The sequence below is a fragment of the Tupaia chinensis genome, unplaced genomic scaffold (assembly GCF_000334495.1).
Source record: "Tupaia chinensis unplaced genomic scaffold, TupChi_1.0 Scaffold000153_1, whole genome shotgun sequence".
Taxonomy (NCBI): domain Eukaryota; kingdom Metazoa; phylum Chordata; class Mammalia; order Scandentia; family Tupaiidae; genus Tupaia; species Tupaia belangeri.
Genome location: NW_006159624.1, coordinates 2,136,024 through 2,145,672, shown reverse-complemented (window position 1 = coordinate 2,145,672; position 9,649 = coordinate 2,136,024). Strand labels below are relative to the sequence as shown.

General features: G+C 34.9%; 1 long non-coding RNA gene across 1 annotated transcript; it reads left to right on the top strand.

Moving 5' to 3' along the window:
* The first annotated feature begins 5,159 nt into the window (after positions 1-5,159).
* LOC102480937 (uncharacterized) lies at positions 5,160-8,926 on the top strand. Its single transcript, XR_003548938.1, has 3 exons — positions 5,160-5,230; positions 7,886-7,934; positions 8,808-8,926. It is a non-coding gene; the product is annotated as an uncharacterized LOC102480937 (long non-coding RNA).
* The last annotated feature ends 723 nt before the right edge of the window (positions 8,927-9,649 follow it).

The window sequence follows — 9,649 nt, the reverse complement described above, 5'->3', positions numbered from 1 at the left end:
TGATGGTTTGTTGCAATCATTTCTCCTCTATTCCCCTTTCTCTTTTTTTTTTTTTTTGAGAGGTTTTTGCTAAAGGGCACATGCACTCGCCAGACAGACAGAGAGAGATACAGAGACAGAAAGCGATAAAGCACCCCCCAGGGGAGATGGTCACGCTGCAATCCCTTCTCCTCCATTCTTATTCCCCTCTCTTGATTTTGGGCATGCACACAGATTTAGGACTGGAACTCTGGTTCTTTCTTTGGGTGCAAGGTAGTTTTGAATAAATTCTATTTGTTGAGTATGCTCACTACTCCTTGCATATCATTGCTCTAAACTTTGTTAGAGAACAAAGCTTTGTCATTTATTTTTCTAGTTTTTTGGGGTGTGGTGGCATCTGCCTTATGGCAAAAAAAAAATATATATGGAGGCTGGAGGATTGTAGCATTGAGTCCATTTCTCTCTGTCTCTGTCTCTCTCTCTCACAGTTAGGTCTTTTATATGTGTATACTCACTCACATCTATAATGCTCTATCTAGCTATATTAGACATGAGTTCATATTGATGTGCCTGGCATTTAAATTAGCCTTCTCTTCTTGCCTACCTTTAAAATCTGGGTGAGAGTGAAAACTGTGACTCCACATGTTCACTATGCATTTACTTATTTGTTCCACTTCCATACTGTTTTCAATAATGAATGTACCAGTTTACATCCTCCTCAACAGAGCACAGAAATTCTCTCTTATCTAACTCCTTGGCAAAGCTTATCTTTAGTCTTGTTGCTAGTAGTCATTATAACAAGAGTGAGGAGTGAGGTGACATCTCATTGTGGTTTTATTTTACATTTATAGGTGATTAGTGATGTTGAGCACCTTTCCATGTATCTCTTGGTCATTTGTATGACTTCTCTCTTTGTCATTGTTTTGCTTTGGGATTTTAATTTTTGTTGTTTTTAAGTTGAACAAGTATGAATTTATTATAAATTTTGGATAGTACCCCTTCTCAAATAAAGTAAAATATTTTCTCCCATGCCATAGATTGCTTTTTCACTATATTGATTACTTTGTTGTGCAGAATTTTAGTTGATATGATCACAGTTTATTTTGCTTAATTTTTTTTTTTTGCTTTTGTTCTTGATGTCACACCCAAAAAAATCAATGCCAGCACTAATACAAAACCAATACAGGTTTTCCAGCATCACTTATTGAAGATAATTATTTCTTCCTTGTTGAATGTTCTTGGCATCTTTGTCTAAATTGGATTGATCTTGTATGCTTGGGTTATTTCTGAGCATTCTATTTTGTTCCAATTCTCTTTGTGTCTGTTCTTATGCTATTATGACATTGCTTTGATTACTATAGCCCTGTAATATAACTAAATTTGGAACGCCTCCAGCATTTTCTCAAGGTTTTTTCATTTTTGTTTGTTTGTTTGTTGTGTGTGTGTGTGTGTGTGTGTGTGTTGGGGGGAGGGTTTCATGCAAGTTTTAGAATTGCGTTTTCTATTTCTGTGAAAATAGCATTAAAATTTTGATGGGGAACTAGCAGGTGGCATGATGGCTAAGGCACTGGATACCCATATGGCTAGTCAAACATAGTTCAAGTTCTGGACCTGGCCACTTGAAAAGTACGTGAGTGTGCATGCCCAAAATCCCAGGATGAGAATGGAGACGTGATTGCAGCATGGCCATCCCCTTTAGGGGGTGATTTATCACTTTCCCTCTCACTGTCTCTTTCTTTCTCCTGCAAGTATATATGCCCTTTGGCAAAAACCTAAAAAAAAAAAAGTTTGTTTTGATAGGGAATCTGTAGATCATTTTGGACAGCATGGACAATGTTACAACATAAATTCTTCCACAGATAATCTATTTATTTTTGTCTTCAATTTATCAACATTTTTGCAGTTTTAGTGCACAGATGTTTTTCCTTCTTATTGAAATTCCTTTCTAAATATTTTATATTTTTTAGTCTATTTGTAAGTAAGATTGTTTCTCAATTTAGGTTCTGGATAGCTTTGTAAGTATCCAGAAATACAAAGATTTTCATATTTCTTTCTATACACTACAACCTTAATAAATTTATTATAAAATTCTAACAGGTTATTGATAGATTTTTTTTAAGATGCAAAATCATTTTATCTATAAAGTCTCTTTTTCTTCTTTTTTCTGATTTGGTTGATTAGTATTTTTTTTTTCTTGCCAAATTTCTTTGGCTAGGACATTTATTTCAGGTTGAATAGAAGGGAAAACAGTGGATACTTTGTCCTGTTCCTGATCTTAGTGAGAAAACTTTTAACTTTTGGGCATTATCATATAAGTTTGTGGACTTATCGTGGTTTTTATTATGTCCAGGTGTATTCCTCTATACCTAATTTGTTGAGAGCTTTTATCATGAAAAATTTTGACTTTTTTCAAATGCTTTTTCTGCATCTATTGAGATGATATTATTTTTACCCTTCATTCTATCAATGTTATAGAGCGTATATTTGAGAAACCATCCTTGCATCTTGGGGAAAAAAAACCAACTTGGTAATTGTTTATTGTCTTTTAAATGTTATATTCAAATTGGATTGCTAGTATTTTGTTGAGAATTTTCACATCTATGTAAGATAATCAGAAATACTGGCCTATAATGTATCACTCTTGTAGTGTCTTTGTCTCTGTTTGGCATTAGGATAATTCTGGCCTCAAAATAAGTTATCTCCTCTTCAATTTTTAGAAGAGTTTGAAAAGGATTGTGTCTAATTCTTTTTTAAATGTTTGGTAAAATTTACTGATAAAGCTATCTGATCTTGTGATTTTCTTTTGGAAGTTTTTGATTACTGCTTTAATTGCTAACTCTTTATCGGTCTGTTCAGATTTTCTTTATGATTCAATGTTTGTATATTGTATATTTCCTTTTATTTGCTATCACAATAATAAAAATCTTCACTTTTTAAATTATGATTTCTGGTTTATATATATCTGATGTAAATTTTTTAAAAAATGCATATAGTTTATAATAATAAAATTAAGGAAATATATATATATATATTTATCTTCAACATTGAACATTACATGATACTGTACACATTTTCAATAGTTCTACTACTAATTTATTTTTGGAAATATGTATTAAATTGACCATCGTTTTGACTCTGCTATAGCATATACCATCCCATAGCTTTCATCCCAGAGACGCTGGTGGGAATAGGTCCCACTGGCTCCAAAGAGGGGAAACACTGCTTCCCAACCACTGCTGAGAGGGTCTGATTCTGGTCAAAGGTTACTACAGAATCCACAAAGATCAAGGTCAACATGCTTTATACTCAGGGAACTGAGTGTGTGGCTTTTCTCTGGTCCCTTAACCAGTACTGGTATCAGAACCAAGGCCAGATAGATTTGTTTCTGAGTTTTTAGTCAGGGTCAGGTTTGTTAATATTTTTTACAGCTAGGTACAGGCTGGTCTTCTTAAAATGACCCTCCTTAGTCTTGGGCATTATTAACTTCTACCTGAATCCCTGAACTCCCGCAGAAGTACTTTTGTCCATGGCCAAATTATTGTTACTTAGGGGTATATGAGTGGAGAACCTCCTATTCTGCCCTTATTATTGTCATTTGGCTGTATTGTTTTAGAATTGAAGCCATCAAGAACAGGTAAAGGAGTTCACAACATGGTCCAGGCTCACTCATTGAAGCAGGACATTAGGATATCAAATCAAAGCTTTTTACATAAAACCTTTGCACTTATCCGTTGATAAGCAACACATTATGCCAGTTTTTAATGAGGTCAAACAACACCAAACGTCGCTTGCTTCACTAAGCCACTTTGGAATTGGCATCAAGTGCCAAAACCTTTACTAAAAGTGTACATTACTGGATCTTAAGGAAATGGCTGGTGAACTGAGATGATGACTAGAGATTAAGACGCTGATACCTAAATTATGTTTTGAAGAAGATTTTAGATAAGGCAGGACTTCAGACAAGTTGTTAGTTGTTTCTCTATAGAGTAGTAGTAGGTGGTTTAGCATATTAGAAGTTCTTTAAGTCCAATGCTGTATTGTTTTGTGAATATAATTTTAGAATCCTTGTACATGGGTGATAGGAATGTAAATTATAATAACCATTATCAAAACAGTGTGGTTTCTTTAAAAATTCAGAATAGAATTAGCATATGATCTATCATCACTACGCCAAAGAGATATCTGCACTCCCATGCATATTGTAGCACAGTTCACAATAGCCAAGCTATGCAATCAACCTAAGTGTCCATCCACAAATGAACTGATAATGAAAATGTACACACAACCCAATGCAGTACCACTCACCCATAAAATAAATGAAACTCTGTCATTTGTAAGAACATGGATGAACCCGGAGAACATTATGTTTAATAAAATAAATCAAGCACAGAGAGACAAATACTGCATGATCTCACTTACATGTGGAATGTAAAAAAAAAACAAAAAACCTTATAGAAGTAGAGAGAGAATGATGGTTACCAGAGGCTGTGACAGTTGTGAAGAAGGAATTAGGGAGATGTTTGTTAAAGAAATTAAATTATTGCTAGATCGGAGGATTTTGTTCAAGTGATCTACTGTGTATCATGATGACAATAGCCAATGACAACTTATTGTATTTTTCTTTTTTTTTGAGAGGTTTTTGCTATAGGGCACGTGCACTCACCAGAAAGACAGAGAGAGACAAAGAGACAGAAAGCGAGAAATCACCCCCCATGGGGGATGGCTATGCCACTATCCCTTCTCCTCCATTCTCCTCTCGTGATCCTGGGCATACACGCACACATGCCCGGCATGAGTTTTAAGCCACCGGTTCGGGGACGTGAACCGTGGTCAACTACGTGGGAGTTCAGCGACATAGCCATTACGCTAACTGCTGGTCCCTCTTTTCTTTTAAAGATAGGATCTTGCCAAGTCCAAATCTAGATCCTCCTTCCTCAGCCTTCTAGCTGGGACTATGAGAGTATGACTCCATGACCAGCACTATTTTTTTTTTAAACATTTGACCATTGTATGTTTTTACAGCATACAATGTGGAGTCTCAAAGCATAAGTATTACATGTCAAGCAAGTCAAAGATATTACCATACACAATAACTTCCCATTCTTTGATCTGTTATATCTTTTTTTCCCTTCTCCCCACCCCCAACTGTCCACCCCATGCTCTTTTGTAGACAGCGTCTTGCTATGTTGTCCAGGCCAGTCTTGAGTTTTCCATCTTCCTGCTTCATTCTCCTGTATCGCTGGGATCACAGGTACACATCACCAAGCCTCACCTTTATATTGGACTAGAAATTTAACCTGGATTTCCCATGTGGTTCTAGCTGGTGGAACAGTGTCATAGTAGTACCTACAACCACAGCCAATACATTATATTGTTGAAAAATCCTAATAAAGTGAATGTTAAGTTTTCTCACCACGAAGATGATAACTATGTCAGGCAACGCATATGCTAATTAGATTGTACTAGTCCATGCTGTGTACATCATTCCGAACCTTGGGTTGCATATAAATACATGCAACTTTATCTGTCAATTTAAAATAAATAAATATATATTTTTCAAAAAGAGCTTAAATAATATAAAATAAAATTATAGCAAAAATCCAATGTCACCAATTATTAAAGATCATGCCTAACTTTAGACTCCAAAATATTCCCTAAGAACATTTAATTTCAGAACAGAATTCAGTGGTATTAAGGATCAAATCAAAGACTCAGTGGCATGTGAGTGATGGATAATGAATAAGGAGAAAATATCTAATATTTATCATCATTAAAATGTTAATATATTCCACAAACTATGATTAAACTATGTTGCCTTAAACATTTGATGTTTAATATGGCAGTTTATTTAAAATGTCTAGCAGGAAAAAAGTTTCACATTTACAAATTGTCCCCTGAAAGTAAAAAAAAAAAAAAAATCTGGTATAATCAAACATTTTAATTACCATTCCCCTTATAAATTCCATGTTTATGACAAATGAGAGCTACCCTGAGGATGTGTTGCATGCTTAATCTTGGATTACATTAATAGTTAGGACATATTTTCTAATGTTCTTCTTAAAAACAGATGTACTAGGGCTGCATGTCCCTTTTTTATTTAATTTTTCTGGCCATCAATATCTCATTTTCCATTTTCTATATATCCAGTCTGTCCCTTAATATCTCTTCATTACTGTTCAGAAAGCCTTTTTCCACTTTTAGCCTAATGATCTCCTTTCCTTATTTCGTTTGATTCTGACAGTAGGCACAGTTCCTCTGAACTCTATTTTGATTTACTTGCAAGCCTGATTTCCAGAGGCAGTGCTCCAATCTCAAGCCTTTTAAATTGCTTTCTTATCCATTGGATTTGCAATAATTTCATGAGTATTTTCACCAGTTTGGTTTGAGAAATTTTCATATTTTTACCAGAGTAAGAACTACAATTTTTAAAATTTGTGTTTTAATAAATTCTAGCACCTTTCTATGGGAAAACTCACATGTATGTTTCAGACATAAATCAACATGGAATTAGCCTGAAATCACTCACAACCCTGATTTTTTTTCCTCTGGGCAAACCAAATGTATCCGAGGTGAATGTTCCTGTTCTCTTCCTGATTTTTATTCCCAAATGTAATTTGGGGCAGCCTACCTACTCCTGCCTATCAAGAAGCACTAAAACAATAAAGCTAGAAGTTCACACATAATTGCTTTGTGTAACTCATGCAAGTCAAATCAAAAGCTTTGCTACTGAAAGACTGAAAATGTTTCATCCAACAGTGCATAAAGATTTCATTCTGCTTCAGCATTTCCTGTAATACCAGATAATACCATATGTATACAGTTAAATGTCAAGATTTTACACTGCAAAAGTCCTACGGTGTTTCTAGTTACCAGTGGAGTCCAGGTCTTTTGAAGATGTTTCATCACTGTACACCTTGATTGAGAATTTATGCTTTCATATTCTTCTCCAAAGAGAGGCAGAGGCACCCCGTATTATGTTTATACCCTATGAGGTTGCTTCATTGACTATTATTTAAAAACAGTCTGACTCCCAAGAGGTAAGAAGAAAAGGGTGATTAACTAATTGACAGTAATATTTTTCAGTAAGCTATAGGGCTTTTATATGCTCCCTCAGGAGAGAGAGACAGAAAGTGAGAAAAGACTCTCAGGTGCCACACCACAGTCTTCTCTTTTACATTCTTCTCTCAAGATTTTCGGGCCATTGGGACCAGAACTCTAACTACACAGCTTGCCATTTGGGATACAGCTACCTTCACTACCATGTCATTGGCTTGCCCTGGAAAAATCCTATATTGACCACGTTGAATAAATATTATCACCTCCATGCCACCTCCAAAGACAAATATCTAAGGCTGAAATAAGCACAAAATAGGTATAGCATAAATTGTTTTAAAAATTATTAATTTATTGATGCTGGGATATGAGAAATATACTTCAATGTTTCAAGCATTAAAGAGAAAAGAGAAATAAAGGTGTAAGTTATAACTCACCATATATTGTAAAATATATGCAAGATTTTACTCTTCTGGCTACTTCTTTTCATATATTGATTGAAAAAAGAGAGAAAGGATTTTTAGTATCATTCAGATGTTATCTTTAGAAAATTGAAATAAAAATGAAACCACATTCACCTGTGTTAGAAAAACAAAAACTAGTGCAAAGAAGTTAGTATAGAGGTTAAGAACATGAGCTGATGTGCGGTGGTTCAAATCCTGTCTATGCCACTTGCAATCTGTGAGACAGTGGATAAATCACCTATCTGTACTGCAAGGTCCTTATGTTTATGTTGATAGTATCTGTTTCAGAGTATTTTTTGTGTCATATTTAACAGTTTTACATATTTAATACTGTCTAAATATTTACTATTATATTTAGTCATAATTCATTATGTTCTCATTCTCTCCAGCAAAAGAAGTACTGGGAAGTCACTGATGTAGGGAGAGTTCCCATTCTTGGTGAGTTAGTCCAGTTGAAAGATCATATCATGCTCCTGTATTATCAATGGTCTCTACCACAGTGCACTTTAAATATTGCCTTTTATTCTGTCACTCTGTGCAGTTACTACTCACGTCTGGGGCTAGTTATTACTTTTACTGAGCACTGGGGACTATTTTATTGAGGGATACTGTATGCCATTACTACATAACACAGAGTTCACTCAAATTCTTAAAAATCTCTCTGTAGTTCCTACTAACCACAATATGAAAAGCACGCCAATTATTTCATATTCTTCCTTCCTCCCTTTTTCCTCTACGGCCTCATCTACTCTTTCCTCAGATCATTTAAGAAAGACTAAATTTCTCAGTTAATTGTGCAGATTAATTTTGTCCTTTTTGTGTGTGTCAATGTCCTGATTTCTAGGCCATGCCCTATGGGATATGTTTTGGAAGCTAATTAGCAGTTCAATGTGGTTTTCTGAGTTAATAATAGAAGATAATTGTTTTGGAGAGAGAAAGTAATTAAGATTTATTGAGCATCTACTTTTTATTGAGACTTGATTTTAGTTTAAAACAAATTAAAATGTTTTATAACTTAAAATATTAGATTTGGAAACCAAAGAATATCATAATTGCACAATGCTAGAAGGTAACAGGCCCAGAAAATGGACACATGATCTATGTATGACACTGCATTGAAATGTTCCTTTACATCTTTGAAATACAGAACTTTTTTCCATAGATTACAATGGCATGTGCTTTCTAATTATCCAGACACATAGAAATGTTGCCTTCAAGGCATTATTCAGTAAAACACAGTAACAATTTTTAATATTTTTTATGGACCCATGACACAGTCTTACCATGCTGCAATTTTCCGCCTACCCACAGCCCTCCAGCCAGACGGGATCATGATCCCTCCCTCAAGCACATTCAGAGAATTTAGGCTGATTCAGGAACCAAATCCAGAGTCTTCCCAGATGGCTCCAGCAGTATCCCACTACCTGCACCAAGACAGTAGCAATATTTCTTGAAATCATTCGTGAGTAAAAGAAACATAATAAGCTGGCTATGCAGCACCTTTTACTTATCTGATTCTCTAGTATAATTTGAAGTGTTCAACTATGCAAAAGAAGAGAACTTGTTAGGACTGGGTTGAAATTGTTTAAATTTACATGGAAAAATATTTGAAACTAAAAAGTGATCCATTAAAGGCGAATGATATGGGTTGATAGTAATTGTTTGACACAAGTCTTTATTTTCTCAGCAGAAATTGTGTGGTCGGATAATGGCTTCATCTTGATCCTAAGAGCTCCATGTCCACAATATTCATTTGCTAAATCCCAAACTGTCAGAGAAGTAATACATTGGAGGAAACTAGTAGTGGGGAATCTGAATGTTAGTACTTGTGTGATCTTTAAAGGATCCACATAGTTATAATCCTTTTGAAGAAGGAATTTTGGGAAAAGATAGTTTACAGTTAGAGTGTGAATTTCCAAATCCATGAAAAAACCAACCTACATTATAGACATAGGAAAATACAAAATGAAAAAAATCTTTGCTGGAATTAGGGAATAATGTCACACATATAACTGTGAACTTTGAGGAAATTATGAGTGTAGGTTACACTTTGTCTGACCTGGATTCATGATGACAAAGACTACCAGTTTTGACAAAGAAACTGTAGGGCAAAGGAGAGCAAAATACCAATCCCTATAAAAACCTAATCTCGA